General features: G+C 39.7%; 3 pseudogenes across 1 annotated transcript in view; 1 reads left to right on the top strand and 2 right to left on the bottom strand.

Annotated features, from left to right (window-relative positions):
* Nucleotides 1-19,815, top strand: part of LOC149037578 (uncharacterized) — a 124,332-nt pseudogene that overhangs the window by 24,792 nt on the left and 79,725 nt on the right. The gene's annotated exons all lie outside the window — the stretch shown is intronic.
* LOC149037579 (uncharacterized) overlaps nucleotides 1-19,815 on the bottom strand; it is a 120,764-nt pseudogene that overhangs the window by 25,029 nt on the left and 75,920 nt on the right.
* LOC149037592 (uncharacterized) lies at nucleotides 621-4,925 on the bottom strand (annotated as a pseudogene).

The raw sequence follows: 19,815 nt of genomic DNA, 5'->3' as shown, positions 1-19,815 counted from the left end.
CTATGAGATAACTTGAGAAAAATGCATTTGTGTCAGTAGAGCTATTGTAAGTACAGTACCACCTAGTCACAAAAATTAATGATTTCCTGTAAGTATGAATGTTTGGGAGAAGTTATAGTGGTAACTGACCCTTTTTTGCAAGGATGCGTAGGGTCTGACGATTGTAATGTATATCTCTTAGCTTTCAAACTTTCAACTTTGTATTAACTGTAACTGTTTACCATATCTATTTTTCTGTATCATAGGCCCTCAAAAGTTAAAGCAAGTGAGTCAATAACCTGACTTCCTTTCTTTGGAATTGTGTGATTAAATAATTTTGCTGTGTAAGTTACAACATTGTAACATGCAATATTATTATTTAGATTGCAATAAATGCTCTTTCTCAAGCAATCATTGATGCGTGGTGTTTCTTACCGATACTCATACGCAAACTAAACATTGACATAAGGAATTGGTTACAAAATAAGTGAGTTTTAAAGGATGGAAAACTGGAAAAACAAGGATCCCCTTTAATTAGGCCTAAAATTAAAGTGGGCTCTTCTATTTAAGACACCCTGCTGTTCAATCAGGTCTTTTTTCCTGTCTCTTGATTTAAATGGTACTTCAAAAAAGCGCAAGAATTATTTAATCAGTGAAACATTAAAAAGACTCAGCTTATTATCTCTCGCACACTCGCACAAGGTAAGAGCGCCGTAAGACAGAGGGTGTTGTGGCCTCAGTTCATTACAAATGTGCGCCATCAACTGTTGTCTTTCAGCTTCTTTTTCCTCTTGAAATAGTTCTTTTGGATTGTGGTCGATTTCTGAGTGTGCTTGTTGCCTTCTCCTGCTTGCTGCAAGGTGAGAAAAGAAACCCTGTACTTGGCTCTCAGTCAACCACTCCTCTCGTTCAAAAAACCTTCTATTCTGCTTATCTATTGTATTGCGCATATCATTTGAGACTTGCTGAGGGTCAGCTTTTAGCCCTGATTGTTCCCCTAGGTCAAACTTCGCAGTTAGATATTTCTTAACTTTGTCAGTTAATCTAATGGATCCTGCTCGTGGCCTGTGTAGGGCCCAGCCCATAATGACAGTGTGCAATGCGGGTATTGAGACATTTTCACTTTGGCGGATATTAGGTTGAGACGGTTCATTTTCAGTGACGTTGACTGACGTTGTAAATCTGTCTGCCCAATCTCTTCGAAGCTTGTCATATAGCGTTTCTGACGGCCTTTCATCTTTGACGCAATGATCCCCTACGTCCAAATGTGACTTGAGCTCTGAAAATGTTTGGAAACTCTTCACGTATCCAGGCTTGGAACATTCAAACATGCTTATATTCGAATCGTCTCAATCATTCTCTTCTTCTGAACTCTCTGTCACAGGATCTGAGCATTGATAAACACGTACATCATGAAGAGGGAAAAATGTTTCACTAACAATGATACCAGTGTCCCCTTCACTATGAACTCAAAACCCATGAAAATCTTGTGAAATAATTCATTGTAAATTCACAGATTTTTCACAGGATTTTCATGGTTAAATCAATGACATTTTCATGGTCTCAGTGCCATGAAAAAGACCTGAAAAATCCCATGAAAAACCTGTGAAAATTTCCATATTCACAACCCATGAAATATTGAGTAAAGTGACCTAGAAGCCATGAAATACCCATGAAAATGGCATTTCATGGCCTTTTCAAAGGTACTGAGAAACCCATGAATTTCAAGCCCAAAATTTCATGGTGTCAAAGTTCACTAGTTTTTAATGGGTTGCAGCAAATCATGACCCATGAATATCCTGTGAATATGTTAAAAATTCATAGACCATGAAAATTTTTCTTGAATTTTCATGGCCTCTACATGGTTTTTTCATGGCACATGAAAGTTAATTGCCAGTTAGTTTTCATGGGGTTGTTAGGAATATGCAAGCACCATGAAAATTCTTTGGAAACCCTATGAGTTTGGAATTAAAAATTCTTCACTTTTCTTTTACCAAAGACTACTACAGTGTATAGCTTGCAGTACACCACAACTGTAATACATACACTATCACTTAAATTATACACTGAAGAACTAACCTATCTGTGAAACTTCTTGGTCCTGTTGTACAAGCACACACACATGAAAGACATGACCAGAAGTCTGGATTCTCTGATAGTTTATTTTGTTTCACCAGCTGTATATAAATATTACTTTAGGATTCCAAAATTGTGATAATTCAGTTTACACTTTCTTAAATAAAAAAAGTTGGTATGAAATTTTCTGCATAAAATTAAGATGTTAATGATTTTTAGCTCTATTTTGATATCACTGATTTTCCTTGTGGAGACAGATTCTGCTCCTATATTTCTGTTTATTTAAACTATTTTGAAGGTATATTATAAATAAATTTGATGTGAAAAATATTTGGACGAAATTATTGAAAATATACTCACTAGTTTGATGTATTTTTGTCTAAACTTCAAATATCATTTCCTTCGTCTAAAATCATGTGTAAAATGTTATGGACAGTTATTATAATGTCTATTTATGTAACAGCATTCATGTAAATTTCTTGATATGTTTTACACTTGTGATCAATACTCTCAAGGTAACTAACAACAAAACAATTACCAACTTTCTGCACTCTTGCATGTGTGAAGATATATCTATGGCTGACTATGTCAGTGTCTCTCTGTTTTGGCCACCTGAATGTGCCATCCTTCTTTCGGTTATCATTACTATTTGCATCTTCATCATCATTTGGACCAAGATAGGCTGCTTTAGCAAGTTTGCATTTCCTTTCGTCAGTTTTGTAGACCAACACTCTTCACTGTTTGCAAAATAAAGGGAGCACATCATCAGTTATCTAAGAGCCTTTCTTATGTACGTAGTAAACCTAGAAATGGATAACTCGCCAAAACAGGTTCTTTTCAACATGAAGCCGTCAGATATTAAGCGACGCACTGTGAGGTGAGGTATTTCGTATTCAGAATTTGACTGTATTTTTTATTCCTAAGAACGGTCGTAAGTATTTCCATACAAACTCTTGTGATGTTTCGCCAGATGATCACAGAATAAAAATTTTCAAGTTAAATCAATAGTTAGCGTGCGCGCTCCGATGTTTACGCGTAATAAGATGACCAAGCTTGAACTTACCCCTTCACGTTGTAATGCATATCGATAACTTCATCTTGAGGAAACCTCTTTGAAAAAACTTTTCAGACGGTCCATTGCGTTGATCTGGAAAAAAAGAGACTGCTACACAAACACTACGAGGTACGAAAAAAACCGCCACTTCTTCGTAAATCACGTGTACTTTCACGTGGTGACCTTAGGTCATCGCAGCCATCATAGGTCAGCGGTCACATAGTGACCTCACAGGTTATCGTGTTCGACGTTACGAAATGACTCCAAAGAGGTTTCGTTGCTGCGTCTGTAATCTTACAAAATAAAGCAGCACAAAAAGCTGTTCGGTATTTGGAATTCGAAGCAAGTAACAACCGACAGGACATCAGAGTCCAAGAAAGTCAGAGCTGACATCGACAGTGATTCCTGTGAAAGCGATCACGAAATCAACAACGATGTTGTAGAAGGCGATCTCAATGAATACATGAAGGTAACGTTTCATCCCGACTGAGAAGATGGCCTGACTCTGTTAACCGGCGACTCTATGAACGAGGTGAAAATAGCATTTTTTTCAGGTTACATTTGCACACTATTCAAAGTTCCAAATTGAGGTGACAAAGTGATTGATTTTTCATTGTTTTGTTCCACATTTTGTGTAGATGCAATGCGTACCATTGCTGTACAACTTAAGCATCTGTACTCTGCAGGTGCCTTACTGGAAAAGCCCTAGAAGATTCCTCAGCCGTAAGAATGTAAGAGAAGGCCTTGAACAGGTTTCCAGAGTCATGGCTAGCAATCTAAGCTAGCAGTGAGGCAGAAAAAATTCAACAAAGTCGTCCAGGTATGGCGAAGGCAAAAAGGCCCAAAAAAATCAAAGTGAGGATCAAACATCTGGGTCATTGCCTCCAGCCCCATTTGTCTCAACAGAGGAGCAAATTGAAGATCCATTGTTTTTAGTCATTGTTTTGTGATTTCCTGTATATTTTACGTTAACAAAGGCCACTTAAGATGTTTAGGGACATTTTCATTCGACAGTTTTCGCGCTGTACACCAAAATTCCATCAGTGGATAAATTTATAACAAGTCAGTTCCACAGATCATGAAAGTCAGCTCGTTGATAAATCAGTGACTGTGATGAACTCATTAATACCACTTTTAATGGCCTATGGATTCATCAATGAAATTCGTGGGCAGCAGATTTCAGGAAATATTCATGGCCCATTAATTTTGTTCTCCCAAAACAAATAAATTGTTAGCCCATTAAAATGCTGTTTGATTGCAATTCATGGGCATGAAATTCATTCTGATGACTTTCTGGGGAAACTAATGGGTCATGAAAGTAGACTGAAGAAATTCATGGGTCATGAAAGTAGGCATATAAAGAAATTCATGGGTCATGAAATTAATTCTGGTGACTTTCATGGCAAATCAATGGGTCATAAAAATTGACTTTGAAGAAATTCATGGGTCATGAAAAAAATTCCCCTAATTCATGGAAAATTCATGGCTAAAAATAACCCCATGAAATTTCATTTTGCAGTATTCATGGGCCATGAAATGATCTTCATGGGTTTTTCACATGAAATTCATGGAATTTTCATAAAACTGCAGTTCATAGTGCTTGGCCCTCTAACACCAGCTGATCAAAAGAGATTTCCGTGCCACGCCCTATTCGGTACGACCTCCACACACGAATACCTTTCTCCTCAAACTGGACACTGTGAAGCTTGCTAAAACCATCTATCTTGTTCACTTCTAGAGTTATCTTTGCCTCGTCAACTTCGCAAACGCATGCGGATGTACCTTTCACTGGTCTTTCAGAAAGTACCCTCCTCATGTCTCCCTTTGATAGAATGTCGTGTCCTTCGTTGCAGAAACGTCGGATGCATGTTTTCATTGGACACAGAATTCTATCACATACATCCTTGCCATATTGTGGCTCTGAAAAGTCGTACCGACAAACTTCTAAACCAACCCGCTAAGCAATTCCTCTTGCTGCTGCAATGAGGAAGTTATTATGATAACAGCCAGCTTCATCTGACCGCAGATAAACCCAGGTGATATGAGGCTTTTCGGTCTTAATTTCTCTCAGTGTGCTTTCTATGATGGAACACACGGCGAACCCGTCCTGCTGGCATGCGTCAAACAGATGAGCATATGCCCGCAGTTCAAGTCTTCCTTCAAGGTTTGGATCACTTGTGATCACCATCGAGATGTGCCAACTCGATCCTCTCTTGCCAAACTAATCTGACTGCTTCTCACGATATTGAAGCTGTAGGAACTTCATTGCCCAGTCCAATATTACCAGTGCACAGTTCTGATTAGTACTTATCGTCTTCAGCTGATCTTGCTTAGCTGCTTCCTGGTTTGCAGAGCGAACAATATGAGCCTTCCACTCAAAAATATCTGTGCCAGTTTGAAGTCGTATAGCAGATCGTCTCGATGTTCACTGCCATAAGGGACCCAAAACGGACCTAGAACTTTGTCTTCGACTTCATCTAAGACATTTCGCAGATTTTGACACTCGTATCAGTTTTCTGTGTGTTGATGGGAGCATCTCTCCTGGAAGTCGGGATCTTGTTCGTCACTTAAAGCGAACTTGCGGCAATGGTCAGGACAAAGCTTCCACTGGATTGCAGTGAACACGATAATTGGTCTTTAAGTAGCGCTTTTAACTCTTAAGCCTTTCCTTAACTTCAGCGCACCATTGCCTATTCATTCCTCCTTTCTCAAGATCATCGACAATCATTTCATTTTTCTGGAAACCAGCAGAGCCAGCAGCAGCAGTATTGTCAAGGCCTTGTATCAACTTTTTCTGTGAAGCTTGTCTGACTTCTAAGGTTTTGAATAAAGTGGTGCGACTGAGAGGTTTGAACTTCTCCTCCTGAAAAAACTGTATGTACTAGCTAATCACCGTAGACCGCGTCACGGTACGCACCACCTTCAGCATCTCGATGGTTTCTGTTTCCACTGTCTAGCTTAAGGAATTTAGTTCAGGCAAAAGTGTTAAGAACGAGTCTCTGTAAGAATCAAACAAATTGGGAAATGAAAATTTTCAAACCTTCTTCAAATTTTGCATGCAGTTAGGTACTCACGGGGATGCACAAAAATGCCCTTTTTAGAGGTTGCAACACTTTTGTTGCCATGGTAACAATGGATGATTATTCTCGGCGGAAAGGCCATACTTACAGACAAAAATTTGCCTAAAAAGTGTAAAATGTAAATCTCTCAATCTCACGTCTGTTTGAACGATACAACTTAATACTTACAACACATATAGTGATATTGTTTATCTTTATTGTGGCGCATTCAATTTTTCATGAGAGTTAATGTTAATACAGGAATCGATGATTTATCAAGGTACACTTTCGGCCATTTTGGCTAAAGAGTAAAACAACTAAATGGACAATCAGCACAGAAGAAGAGCTCATACGCTGCAGGATATCCAAGCGACAAGTGTTTTGATGAGCACTTCGTAACTGATGTGCCTTCCATTCTGAAATGAAATGCCTCGCATTTTGGACCATGAAGATTGCTTCATCTCTGTCTTCCTCGTTTAAAAACTTCTTCTTACGTACCTCGCAATTAATGTTTTCTAACACCTGCAAAAGAAGCCAGGACTTCAAAGCATTGAACGTTGGCAAACCGTAATCAATACCTCTCGAACTTTGAAAATACTTGATCTGAGGTCATTACAATTTTCCGTTCTCTTCCGCACCTATTCACTTTACGCTATATCTTATATATTTTCAGTACTGTCCATAAATAGTGGACAGTTGACAATGGAAGTGGATTATAAAAGATACATAAACACACACCTGACAGAGACTCGAGCATCGGTCACAGGCCACCTTATGTTCGTGATTGCATGGCGTTTGGTAAAAGCTGTTTGCGGGATCACTCAAAGCGAATGCTCTGCAATGATCCGGAATCGTAGACTCGAGAGCAACATGAACCTAGAGTATTGAAGAGGAATGAAAACAACGGAACGGGTAAAGTCGTTGAAAAACTGCAAAGTTATTAAGATTATGAAAACATTCTACCGAATTTTGAAAACAAAGTAATTATTGAAAATCAAATATAATTGACGAGTGGAAAGCACCTTATAATCTCCTTTTAGGCACTGTTTGCCACTTTTTAGGGATTCTTTGAGGCGATCTGCGACATCTTTTTCAAGTCCAATTTCTGAAAGCTTGTCCACAATACTTGACAACTCATCAAAAGCTCTTGCTCCTTCAGCTAAGTAGTTATTTAGGCCTTGCATACATCGTCTGACTGAGGCACTACAACTTTCAGACAAAATTTTCATCAAAGTGCTCCTTGGCAGTGGGTTTGTGAACCCTGTTTCTTGACAATATTGGAAATATTGGTTTACCAGGCGTGTAGGGATGTGTAGCCGAATAACATTTGGAACATCCAGAATTTCACCGTTAGACAATTTCAACTTTTTTCTTCCAAACGGCAGGTCTTGAAAAATTTGCTGACTTGTGATAAAATCAATGAAATGTTCGACTCATGCCGGATCCACCCTTACTCGGAGTTCTTGGGACTTTTGAGACAATGAGGTTTGTGCTCCTATTCCATGCTGTAGACGGTGACCTGTGAAGATCTGTGAAGGATAGCTTGTCTGCTATAACGCTCAGAATTTGTTGACTAGCACTGTGATGCGTGGCTTGTTTGTAGCTCTCTATAAGAGCTGTTAGAAGGGTGGACTCTGAACTTTTAAAGTCATCATAGCGTTGATTAATCTCCCTTAATTCTTTTAAAGCTCTCCGTAGCAATCCGGCATCATTAGGAGCCACGACTTCAAGGAGTGAGTTGATGACTTCGCTCATCTTTGAGGTGTAAAAGCGCTTTGTTTTCTCCGAAGCATCTGTCCACGGGACCTGCAATGCATGTGTCAGAGGCTTGTGGCCTTCTAAGATAAGAAGTTTGTTAATGGCATCTAATTTCTCAGAATGTACATCCATCTTATCACCACATTCGTCACTGTCATCACTCTCACTGTTTTCCATTTGCCACGAAACATCCACTCCTTTCGGCGTCATGATTAAATCATTCCTAGCTCATTTTAAAAGCTTTTTTTGGCATATGACTTTGCCAGGGCGGGTCGCTGCTTTGCTATTATCCTATACAAAAATGCAAAAAGTTCAATAATAAATAATTTGATTATTTTTTAACATGTCGAATCTATCTTCACAATTCATCATCTACAGGGCTCTCATGCTCGATGACAAAATCCCTTCTTCATCACCAAAGCCATCCTGTTCGATCAGCTTTCAAGAATATTAGTAATAGATAGGATGAAAAAAAAAACATGAGTTAAATAAGTGGAATGTAACAGCCTTACTGGAAACGATAACAGGAGAGGGAGTACATTCTTACCTCCTCTTCATCTGCTTGTGTCTGGTTACTCAGCGACTCCCTGCACGCTCGACATAAAGCTGATAATTAAAAAAGGATTTTTATCAAAAAGACAAATAAAAATCAGCTTGAAATAGGGAAGCAACTGTTTAAATAGATTTGACGAAACTCGAGTTAAGCTTACTGAGTGTCTGTTTTTCTTCCTTCCCAGATCCAACGGGCACAATCTTCTCAATTCGCTTCTTGATCGCAAGAGAATGTCCTTTCAAAACAGAGCGATCTTCTTTTTTCTTAGGACTTTTGTGAGTCGAAATCTCAGGAGGCACCTGACAGGTCCTTCGTCGGCCCCTCCAATATATTCTTAACTGATCGTGATGATGTCTGCACATCTTAAATTTGTTGGCCTCTACTCATATGATAGAGAAAAATCCTATGCGGAAAAATTTGTTAGCCCTAACAATGTATTATTATTGTTAGTATCATTATTATTATTATTCAAAACATAAAGGCAGAATCAAAAGAGTTTGCCTTTTATTTTAGTTATTTTATTTTTGAAGTTGTTGAGAATAATCGTGATAAAATCCCTGTTCCGTTTAATCCAGCAGTCCAGATTCTAATATTGCGATGCAAATTTCGTTTGATTACGCGCGTGGACACTTCTATATTTTGTTAGTTTTCGCTTCACACTTTTTATTTTTCCTTTCAAAAGACAAAGGAGGAAATATTGATTTGACCCACCTGCCCTACAAAGTATCAAGTCCACTTCGTCATCGATGTCCCCTTGAGATTTGCTCAGCCCATATGTCCTGAGATGTTCGTGATATCTCGATTGCAGTTGCCAAGAAATAATAACTGCTCTGAGCAGGTTTGCAAAGGAGATGCAAAGTAACATATCCCCATTGTTGAAACTGTTTTTGTTTAACCTGCGGTGGTACCGCTGACAGGTTGAAGATGTATGCTATCCAGATTGTTAATGAACGTTTCACAGTGGATAATTGACCATAAGAACCTTGACTATCGTGTCTATTCTATTATTTGCGAGTAACTTTACTTTTGAATGGCGCCACGTTGGTGCACGTGCTCCTGACAAATTCAGCTGCGCGTGACTTTTATAAATATATCGCGTCCTCTGCGATATTAATGTTTCGTATTAATTATTCTTTTTATCAGACAGTTTTGTGGAGTGCGAAGCGCGTGAAGAAGGTAAAGCTTTTTGGACGTACGTGTTTAATGAAGTTCGCTAAGTCTCTCAGAGAATTTCTAAGTTCATTTTGTGTCATTGCAGTGTTCTTGGAAGTCTGAGAATTTAATACTGAGGAAGTTTTTGCAACTCCCCTAATGGGGTATTTTGGGGCCATTACGAGAAAAAAAATTGTTAATGAACATAAAGTTTAAAAATCCTAACTGGCATGAGGCACATCGGTTGGATATATACAAAGCGCAGCCCCGGCATGGAGTTCAACTCAGGGCAACAATATTATCGAAAAAGGTGTTGCGTCAATTGTAATATAGGCCTGTTACTAAAGGCAGTCTTGTCAAATACATTAGGGCAAAAAAGAATAAAAGCGGCAATATTTTGCTTTAAGAGCAACAATGGCAAATGGTGAAAACAAATGTAGAGACAGTATTGAGTCCATAGTGACAGGCATATTCTCTAAATCAAATCCGCTGACCAAACGTGGTTTCTACTTTCGTCTAGGGTGTGTGGTTTTCAGGGTCAATCGCCCGTTTAAAGAAGGTGATTGTTGCTTTTTCGTTCTGTTACTTACCAAAACTTAGTTTGTATCTTTCGAGATAACATCTGGGGTGGGAAACAAAGCTTGAATCCTACCACGAAATGATCGTAAACATTTCATGCTTGGTTGCTGGCTCATCATTGAAGTAGGTGTCACTTTTAGGTGGAATTGGGGGCTGAATTTGATATTTTTAGCAAGTCAGTAACCTCTGACGATGAACACTAGAGCGAATCAATAGCCAAAGGAAAATGCAACTTCCTTTGAAACTAATTTTAAGGATGATTCCTTGCAGAAAGGAACCCATGCATTGAGCCTAATTATGAGACTGAGAGTTCACGGTAAGCTTTATTTTGGCTGATGTAAATAACGGCTAGAAGAAATAGTTTCCTGTAAGACATTGATTATGAGATAGGCTTCTTTTAAACGTATGTCTAGTAAGTCTGTCTATATGCAACAATAGATTTTTGAGGTCAGTTCGTGAACTACCCTTATAAAAGGTAGCGACTGGCCCGCAAAGATTTTTACAGAATTAGCAACTAGAACATTAGTACTAATTAGGACTTAAGTCTCAGTTCCAGGATCGGTGTACTTTTGGAGAAATTAAGAAAAATATGTTAGTTGTTTTACTCTTTAGCCAAAATGGCCGAAAGTGTACCTTGATAAATTATCGATTCCTGTATTTAGATTAACTCTCATGAAAAATTGAATGCGCCACAATAACGATAAACAATATCACTATATGTGCTGTAAGTATTAAGTTGTATCGTCCAAACAGACGTGGTGAGATTGAGAGATTTACATTTTACACTTTTTAGGCAAATTTTTGTTTGTAAGTATGGCCTTTCCGCCGAGAACAATCATCCATTGTTACCATGGCAACAAGAGTGTTGCAACCTCCAAAAAGGGCATTTTTGTGCATCCCCCCTGAAAATGTTGATTAATATCGATCTTGATACTCCATCAGATAATTGTTCCTGCGCCTTTAAGTGTTTTAGGGCTGTTAAGCTTTACAAACCTCTCTGCTGGTCAGACTGCGTTATCGTTGGTTTTTCGATCAAGACGGTGAATGTTTATTAAATTCACAAAGCTCTGTACGGCGTAGGATGAGGAGTGCCCAAAAGTTTTATTCTATATTTAACTTGCTCTATCTAAGTACTTTCAAGCTGAAAGCTAGATCAGGTCCCACATAAGAGAAAATAGCTTTCAACCGCATGTACCTCACTCCACACAAATTTTAATGCTCACGATGAGGTATTTTAAAAGTTTCATAACTTGGTAAAAATTTTACAGAATGCAATCGTTTTACCTTTGAAGTATTTCAATAAAGTCATTCTTAAAGATGTAAAATAATCAGCTTTGTAGATTGGGAAATAAGGATTCGGTAGCGCTCGATATTTCTAGCCTAATCATAGGGGTCACAGAAGACAAATTGAGCAGTTTTGGGGTGACCTTTAAAATTGTCTCGTAAAAATAAAAAAAAAATGAAATTGATAAAAACAAATGTGATATTTGTACATGGGATAGAGTTGTTGAGTTTCACTGAAAAACTTAGGGAAATCGGTGCAGGACCAAAATTTGCCTTATACGTTCTTACGTGGACAGCCTCTTAAAGAGTTTAGAAGCTGTTTGATAACAAATATCCTCTGATTGGTGGAACTTAATTTTCTGGGACGCTTTCTCTCAATACCTGGTCGCTTCCTTTCATGATAACTTTGTTCCAAGTCAGTTCGGTGACATCATTCCATAACATCATCAAATCTTTCCACTACAGTCACATCGTTCCAAGAAAGGTTTCATCCATCATACACAATCACATGTTGATGATATGTCTGTCAACATCTTTTTTTCTTAATAATAAGCTCAAATTTTCCTAGTGTGGATATCCAAGATACAAAGTTTAATCATAGTTCTAAGAATGCAAGCATAATAAAGCAGAATGCAGGTTTGACCTATATCATCATAGCCGCGCTTTATTTTTACAGCACATGATACTTTGCAAAGTTTTCAGGAGAACGTTTCTATTTGCAGTGTTTGTTTGGTCAACTTTTGCAAAAGTTGGAGTGGGATCAAAATTTTAAGATGAAGGAATTCAGTGAAACGAAAAAATATATTAAGGAATATCTGCAGTTTGGCAGCTCTTTTAATATTTTGAAGACTGAATTTTCTCCCATCTCCTCTGCCCAATCTTTGTCCAAGTAGATGGTGGTATTTGCTCTCCTTGGTTAATAGCTTCTGAAAATGATTACTGACATACAGCATATGAGTCTAATGTCCATGTTCTTGTTTTGTTCCATACTCTTTTATTTACTCAAATCGAATAGCGTGTACGTGATCACGTGATTCATAAAGCATACATCAGCATACTAAGACTAGCAGGTATTAGTTACGTAACATCCCCCTTCCTTTGGGAAATAGCAAATAAAGAAAAACACTTTAAAAAAATTCAAAATCATAAAATCAATGTTTGGTAATCACAAGTCTAGTCCGTATTCTAACAAATGTTCAGAGTTCCTAGCGCACGTAGTCCCTGAGGTATGCTGGTTCTCTGATGGTCCTTTTTGGGTGCTGTGGTACAGAAATAGGTGTTGTTTGCTGCTTGGGTCCAGCTGTCTCAGGTGTGCTGTTGGCTTCAGCTTGGATCGTTCCCTGGTCCTTGAGCGGAGTGTCTGAGGGTGTTTGCTCGGGAGTTTGCTTGACTGATGGTGTTTGTTGTAGGGATCTCTGTGGGGTGGGCTGTTCTTGAAGGTCCGCCTTGTTCCTTCGGTAGGTTCCCTTCTCCGTCTCGACTTCATAGGACCGTTCGTCATGTCTTTTTGTCACTGTTGCCTGTTCCCATACCCGTTGTCCGAGTCGGAATGGTCTCATTCTGACCACAGCACTTTCCTCTTTGGTAAAAGGTCACGTGTCCCTTTGTTGTAATACAGGGCTTGCCGCGCTTTATTTTTCCAGGGTCTTCTGTACTGTTTCAGTTGGTACAGATTGCGACTTTAGTAGCTCTTTGGTGGTGAGGAGCTGTGTCTTACACCACCGGCCAAGCGACCCTTGGGCAGGACTGGTGCCCATTGACTCAGTAGGGGTGTTCCGATGTGCCAACACTGCGAGGTATAGGTCACTTTTGGTGTCTTTGGCCTTTCACAGAAGTCGTTTGGCCTCTTTAACAGCTGCTTCTGCCTTGTCATTTGTCTGCTGGTGTCCAGGACTTCCTGGTCTGTGTTCAAAGTCCCATTCACTGGCGAAATTGCTGAATTTTTCGCAAGCAAACTGTGGCCCATTGTCACTTATGACAATCTCTGGGATGCCTTGTCTCGCGAAATGGCACTTCAGCTTCTTGATGATGGTACTCGTTGTTGTGTTGGGGAGGTGCTCGATTTCCCAGAAATTTAAAAAATAGTCTACAACAACTAAGTAGTCTTGGCCATCGATGTTGTACAAATCTGTGCCAATCTTTTCCCAGGGGCGTTCTGCAACTTCGTGGCTTATCAAGGACTCTTTCTGCTGTCTTGCCTCGTACTCACTGCACTTCTCACAGTGTGAGATGTATTCTTTCAGTTCCGCAGTCATGCTGGGCCAGTACATACATTCCCTAGCTCTTCTTAGGCAGCCATTTACGCCCATGTGTGAACTATGAAAGCGTTCTTTCACCTTTGGTCGCATCTACTTTGGGATGGGAGCCGCTCTTCTTTGAATACGAGACCATCATAGACGCTCATTTCATCTATGAAGCTGAAATAAGGAGCTAGTACAGTGGGTAGGTCCTGCTTGTCCTCTGGCCAGCCAGTCTGGATGACTTCCTTTAGTTCCTGCAAGACGTCATCATTACAGGTGCTTTTCTTTATCTCCTCAAGTCTTTCATCTGTCATCGGGAGTAGTTTGACTGCATTCACACGTTCAAACTCTCCTTGGGCATTCTCAGTGATGGGAAGGAATGCCCTGCTGAGGGTGTCAGCCAGGTGCATCTCTGGACCTGGTTTGTAGAGGATGGTCGCGTCATATTTCTGCATTTTCAGCAGCATCCCTTGTAATCTCTTGGGCGCACTTCGTAGTGGTTTGTTGGAGATGGCTACTAGTGGCTTATGGTCACTCTGGACTGTTACTGAACGACCAAAGATGTACTGATCAAACTTCTGAAGTGCAAACACTACCCTGAGCATCTCCTTTTCTATCTGTTCATATCTAGTTTCTGGGGCAGTCAGAGCACGGCCTGCAAAAGCTATGGGTTACCCATGCTGCATTAAGGCGGCCCCAAGTCCTTTTTCACTGGCGTCACATTGCACTGTGAGTTCCTTATCAGGGTTGTAGTACTTCAGCAATGGTGCCTCTGTCACAAGCTCTTTGACTTCTCGAATGCTGTGTCATGTTCATGTTGCCACTGCCATGGTAATTCGTTACGTGTCAACTGCCGTATGGGCTCTAGCACCCCTGCTAGGCTAGGCAGGAATTTTGCAAGGTAGTTTACGAACCCGCACAATCACCTCACAGCGTTCACATTTTCTGGCTTGGGCATGTTGCGTACGGCCTCGGCCTGGAGAGAGATATTCACTGCCTGTGATAGATGATGTACTACTAAGCCGAAATGACAACTAACCTGGGAAAAATTTCCGCACAGCCCCATACTTCATTATGCATGCACATCTTATTAATTATGCATTCTACTCTTTGTCTTTGAATACAATAGACAATTCCCTTGGTAATTGAATATATACATCCCTAATTATTACTTACTGCACTAATAAAAGAGGTTTTTTTTCACGGCGTTTCTTTTCGCGCGGTTTTTCCCTCTCTCTCTCCATTTTCCCCTCTTTCTCTTCCCCCATTTCTCTGGCGGACACTTCACTCTCTCTATCCTCCCTTCAAGGCCCCTCTCTTTTCTTTTTTTTACGTTACCTGCAGGGTTCGAACTCTCAATTCTCTATAGTCTTCGTCAGAATAGCAGTCTATCCTCTATACCATTGTTCTACATGTGCTTCTTGCCGATAGAGGTTAACTTTCAAAATTATATTTCTAATACCTTATTCAAATTCCAAAAATTAACATTGAAATCATTTTCCTCACCTTTAAAACATGTTGGATTTTGCACGAAGAAATGAGATGTATCACCACGGTCGCTACGTCGAAGGAAAGTGGGTCTTTGGTGGTATTTGCCGTGAAACCAAGGCCTGCTTCCTTGTACCGGTAGAGCGCAGGGATAAAGACACGCTCATACCCATTATACGCGCTCAAATATTGCCGAGAAATATGCGTGATGAGCGGCATGTGGAAAGCTTATGATTGCCTACAGGGACGAGGGTACAATCATCTCACAGTGAACCACAGCCTAAACTTCGTAGACCCAGACACAGGCGCTCATACTCAGCGCATTGAAAATACACGGTGGGGAATCAAACGAAGTATACCTCGTACAGGAATGTCCAAAGCTCTCTTCGGTAGCTACCTAGAGGAGTGGTTGTGGCGTAAGCAATATGGAGAAGATCCTCTTAGAAATATAATCGAGCATATCGCCGAAGTATATGATGTTCGAAAGACATCATAAAAACTAAGCTCCTCGTGCCTCTATATGTGCTGGTGTCTGTCTACGCATAATTGTGCTGAGGAGATCGTTAACCTAGCCACCATGATTAGTAATGAATCCTCGGCCGATCTTGTGATATCCGGTATTATTCTGAGGTCTGATGATGAAGTCCTCGTCGTTAAAGTGTCAGGTGTCAACAAGATACTTAAAACTTTTGGCAATCAAAATGGATGGGGGTATGTCGACCATTGAAATATCTCTCCTGAACATGATCTAAACAGAAGTGGTCTACACCTCAACACTAAAGGAACTGCCCGACTTGCAACAAATTTTAGTTATTACTTAAGAGGTGATTAGGGTATTGCCGACTGGGAAACGGATGAGCCCTTGCCTCCGCGAATAAATCGTAAGTACACTAACAATAAGGGCGACCCATCCACTATCAATCCATTTGGCCGGGGTTTTGTTACGGCGGCATTAAATATCAATAGTTTACTTGCACATTTAGATGATCTCAATTTTTTTTTACTCGACTCCAAAATTGATGTACTGGCTATCAATGAAACGAAGATTGATATTTCGGTCAATGATAATGAAATATACTTGCCAGGATTTGAGGTTGTTAGGAAAGATCGCTCTGTTAGTGGTGGTGGTGTTTGCATATATTTACAAAGTAACATAAATTATCAGATCCTTAACGATTTATGCGATGACCGTCTTGAATGTGTTGTCATCGAAATTATCAGACCCCACTCCAGATCTTTTATTGTCAGTACGTGGTATAAACCTCCAAACTCTCCTCAAGATATTTTTTGGCAATTTGGGTCTTTAATAGATAAAGTGGACTCTGAACAGAAAGACTTTTACCTTCTGGGTGATCTAAACTGTAATTTGCATGACGGATCTAATCATAACTCATCCACTTTAACGAACATACTTGATATATATGGACTAAGTCAATTGATCTCTGAGTCGACTAGAATTACACCCACTTCGAGTACGTTGATTGACCTCTGTATAACTAGTTCGCCCGAAAAAATATCAAAAGCTGGTGTAGTTCATTGGAGTCCTTCTCTGGTCTTCATGACTCTTAAAATCTGCTACGAGCGAACTGGTAGTCATCGCACGATTGAGACACACGCTTTTAAAAATTTCAACCACCACCATTTCCTCGGCGATGTTGCACAACAGCCATGGCATAAAATTTTTCAGAGACAAATCCGCAAGTGATGTGGAGGTTTGGAAAAATTTATTTATGGAAATAATTGATAAGCATGCCCCACTTGAAAACGGGTCTCCAATAAACACTCCCCGTGGATTACATATGAACTGACTCGTAAAATTTATAAACGGAATTATATGAAGAAAATTGCTATTCAAGAAAATAGCGCGACGGCTTGGGAGCGATATAAGCAAGCTCGAGACGAAGTAAACAATGCCAGTATTTTACGCATAACTTGGAAGTGAATAAAATGAATCCTCGAAAAACATGAAAGCTGATTGACGACCTAAGCTCACGCAAATATGGCAGAGTACGAAATATTTCCGAAATTAAGGTAAACAACGAACCTATTTCTTCTGCGGCTGAAATGGCTGAAGTCTTTAACGATTTTTTTGCAACTACTGGATCAAATTTGGCAAGTGAAATACAACCGTCAACCATTGAGCCAGAATTCTATCTACAACCCACAGACACAATATTTTCTCTTAAACCCCAAGCACTGGCACTGTATGCAGGCTTTTGAACCAGCTACTGGGTTGGATGGAATTCCCTGTAAACTCTTAAAACTTTCTAGCAGTATTGTCGGGTCGTCCTTAGCATACATTTTTAAAAGCTGTATAGATACTGAAATCTATCCAAACGAGTGGAAAATTGCCAAAGTTACCCCGCTATTTAAGAAAGGATCCAAGCGTGAACTAGGGAACTATCAACCAATATCAGTATTGCCACTCGTCTAAAAAATTTTCGAAAAAATTATTTATCGTCAACTTTATGATTACCTTCAGGATAATAGCCTCTTGAATACGTGCCAATCTGGATTTCAATCAATGCACAGCACGCTAACAGCGCTGCTTAAGACAACGAACAACTGCACATACATCCTCCTCAATCCTGTTAGCTTACTATGGTCATGGCATTTCAAACATGGTGTATATGCCACAAGTTTTTCATGACTAATTATTTTGTAATAGTGTTTATATGCTGAGGAAATGGTTGGGTTGAAATGTAATACAAAGACTTGCCAGTAGATAGTTTCATTACAGTTTTTATTCAGTGTAACGTAGAAAAAAAACTAATAAGAGCTCCGCTTTTAGGCTTGGCTAAATCTATATATTATTGACAACGGCCTTTCATACAATCGATCACGAAATAATTTTGCGGAAACTTGCGAACTATGGGGTTGATCAAAGTGCTATACAATTTTTTGCGTCCTACTTATGTAATAGATCCCAAAAATGCAGTGTCAATGGAGCTTTATCCAATGCAAATAGATTAACCTGCGGGGTTCCCCAGGACCTGGGACCTCAGCTCTTTTAAATATATATAAATGATCTTCCTAATTGCCTCGATATTTCCTGCACAAAAATGTTTGCCGAAGATACTAACATCACCTTCCCTGGTTGCACTTTTGCCGAACTCGAACAAGCAACAATTTCTGAACTTAACAATCTTTACAACTGGCTAAAATCTAATAAGCTTAGTCTAAACATTTGCGAAAACTGAGTTTATGGTGATTAGTACTCGTTAAAAGTTTCTTGCTGAAAATTGTAGTGATATTAATATCCAATTAGATGGCCATCTGATTTGCAGGGTTGAGCACGCCAAGTCATTAGGTTTAATTATCGATGACCGACTTTCATGGTCTAATCACATCAAAGAACTATGCAGAAAGATATCCTCGGCAATAGGTGCTCTGAGGCGCATTAGGTCCCTCATTTCTCAGTTCACTGCAGTCCAAATATATAACGCTTTAATCCAACCTCATTTCGATTACTGTTCTCCAGTTTGGGATGGATTGAGTTCTTATCTATGTGAGAAACCACAACAATTGCAAAACCAAGCAGCTAGGGTTTTCCTGCAAGCCAACTGTGAGGTAAATTCAAGCCTGCTTCTTGAAACTTTGAAGTGGGACCAGTTATCGTTAAGAAGAAGAAAGCAGAAAGCTATAATGATGTTTAAATCCCTCAACGGGTTAGCCCCAGTGTACTTGCATGTTTTATTCCGTGAACAACACACAGACTATGACTTGCGTGATTCTTTCCGTAAGTTAAACTTACCCAAGCCGCGTACTGACTATTTGAAACGTAGCGTTGGCTATAGCGGTGCCTTACTATGGAATTCTCTTCCTCAGAATATTAGGGCGATTAGATCAATTGGGCAATCTAAGAAGGAAATCAACTGCGCACTTGAAACATTCGATTCCCACTCGGCAATCTTGAAATCAGCTTTTGTAGTTATTTTAATTTTTTTACAAATGATTGTAATTAAAATACTATTAGTATAACTGAAGATTCTTTACCAAGTTAAAATAAAGATCTACTACTACTACTACTATCAAGCTCGGCTTTGAGCTTGGGCCTAATGGCGAATGGCACTCGTTGCGATGGTGCAATGGTGGGGGGCATGGAAGGGTCAACGTCGAGGTGTTGTAATCCTTCTAGTGTCCCCAAATCACCCTCAAATACGTCACGGTATTCTTCAATGATTTCTTGGGTTGTCTGTTGCTTCGTGCTTGCTATTCTTGCTGCGGCCACTTTTCCGAAGTCTTTTTCGTGCACTGTTCGTGCACTTTTCGTGCAGGCCCATCTGCTGTATTACTGCTGCACCCGGCAGTGGGGTCAAATTCTCGTTGACAACAATGAACTCGACTGAGTATTTTTTCCGATCTCTTGGATTGCGTATGGTCACGCGACAAATTCCTTCAGGTTTAAGTTCAGTATTATTCCACAGTTGCAAAACACGTTTCGTCAGGTGGATATCTTCTTTGTTGACGTACTTGATCGGCAGAACATTAACGGCTACACTACAATCAATATGGAACTTAATGAGCTGTTCATTGATAAGCATCTGTGCGTAAATTTCGGGTTCCGAGACACTGTTGACAGTGCTTGTCATC

This window comes from Pocillopora damicornis, chromosome 11 (genome assembly GCF_964200805.1).
Source record: "Pocillopora damicornis chromosome 11, jaPocDami1.2, whole genome shotgun sequence".
Taxonomy (NCBI): Eukaryota; Metazoa; Cnidaria; class Anthozoa; order Scleractinia; family Pocilloporidae; genus Pocillopora; species Pocillopora damicornis.
Note: the sequence above shows the minus strand (reverse complement) of the source record. Positions and strands in the feature narration are given on the sequence as shown.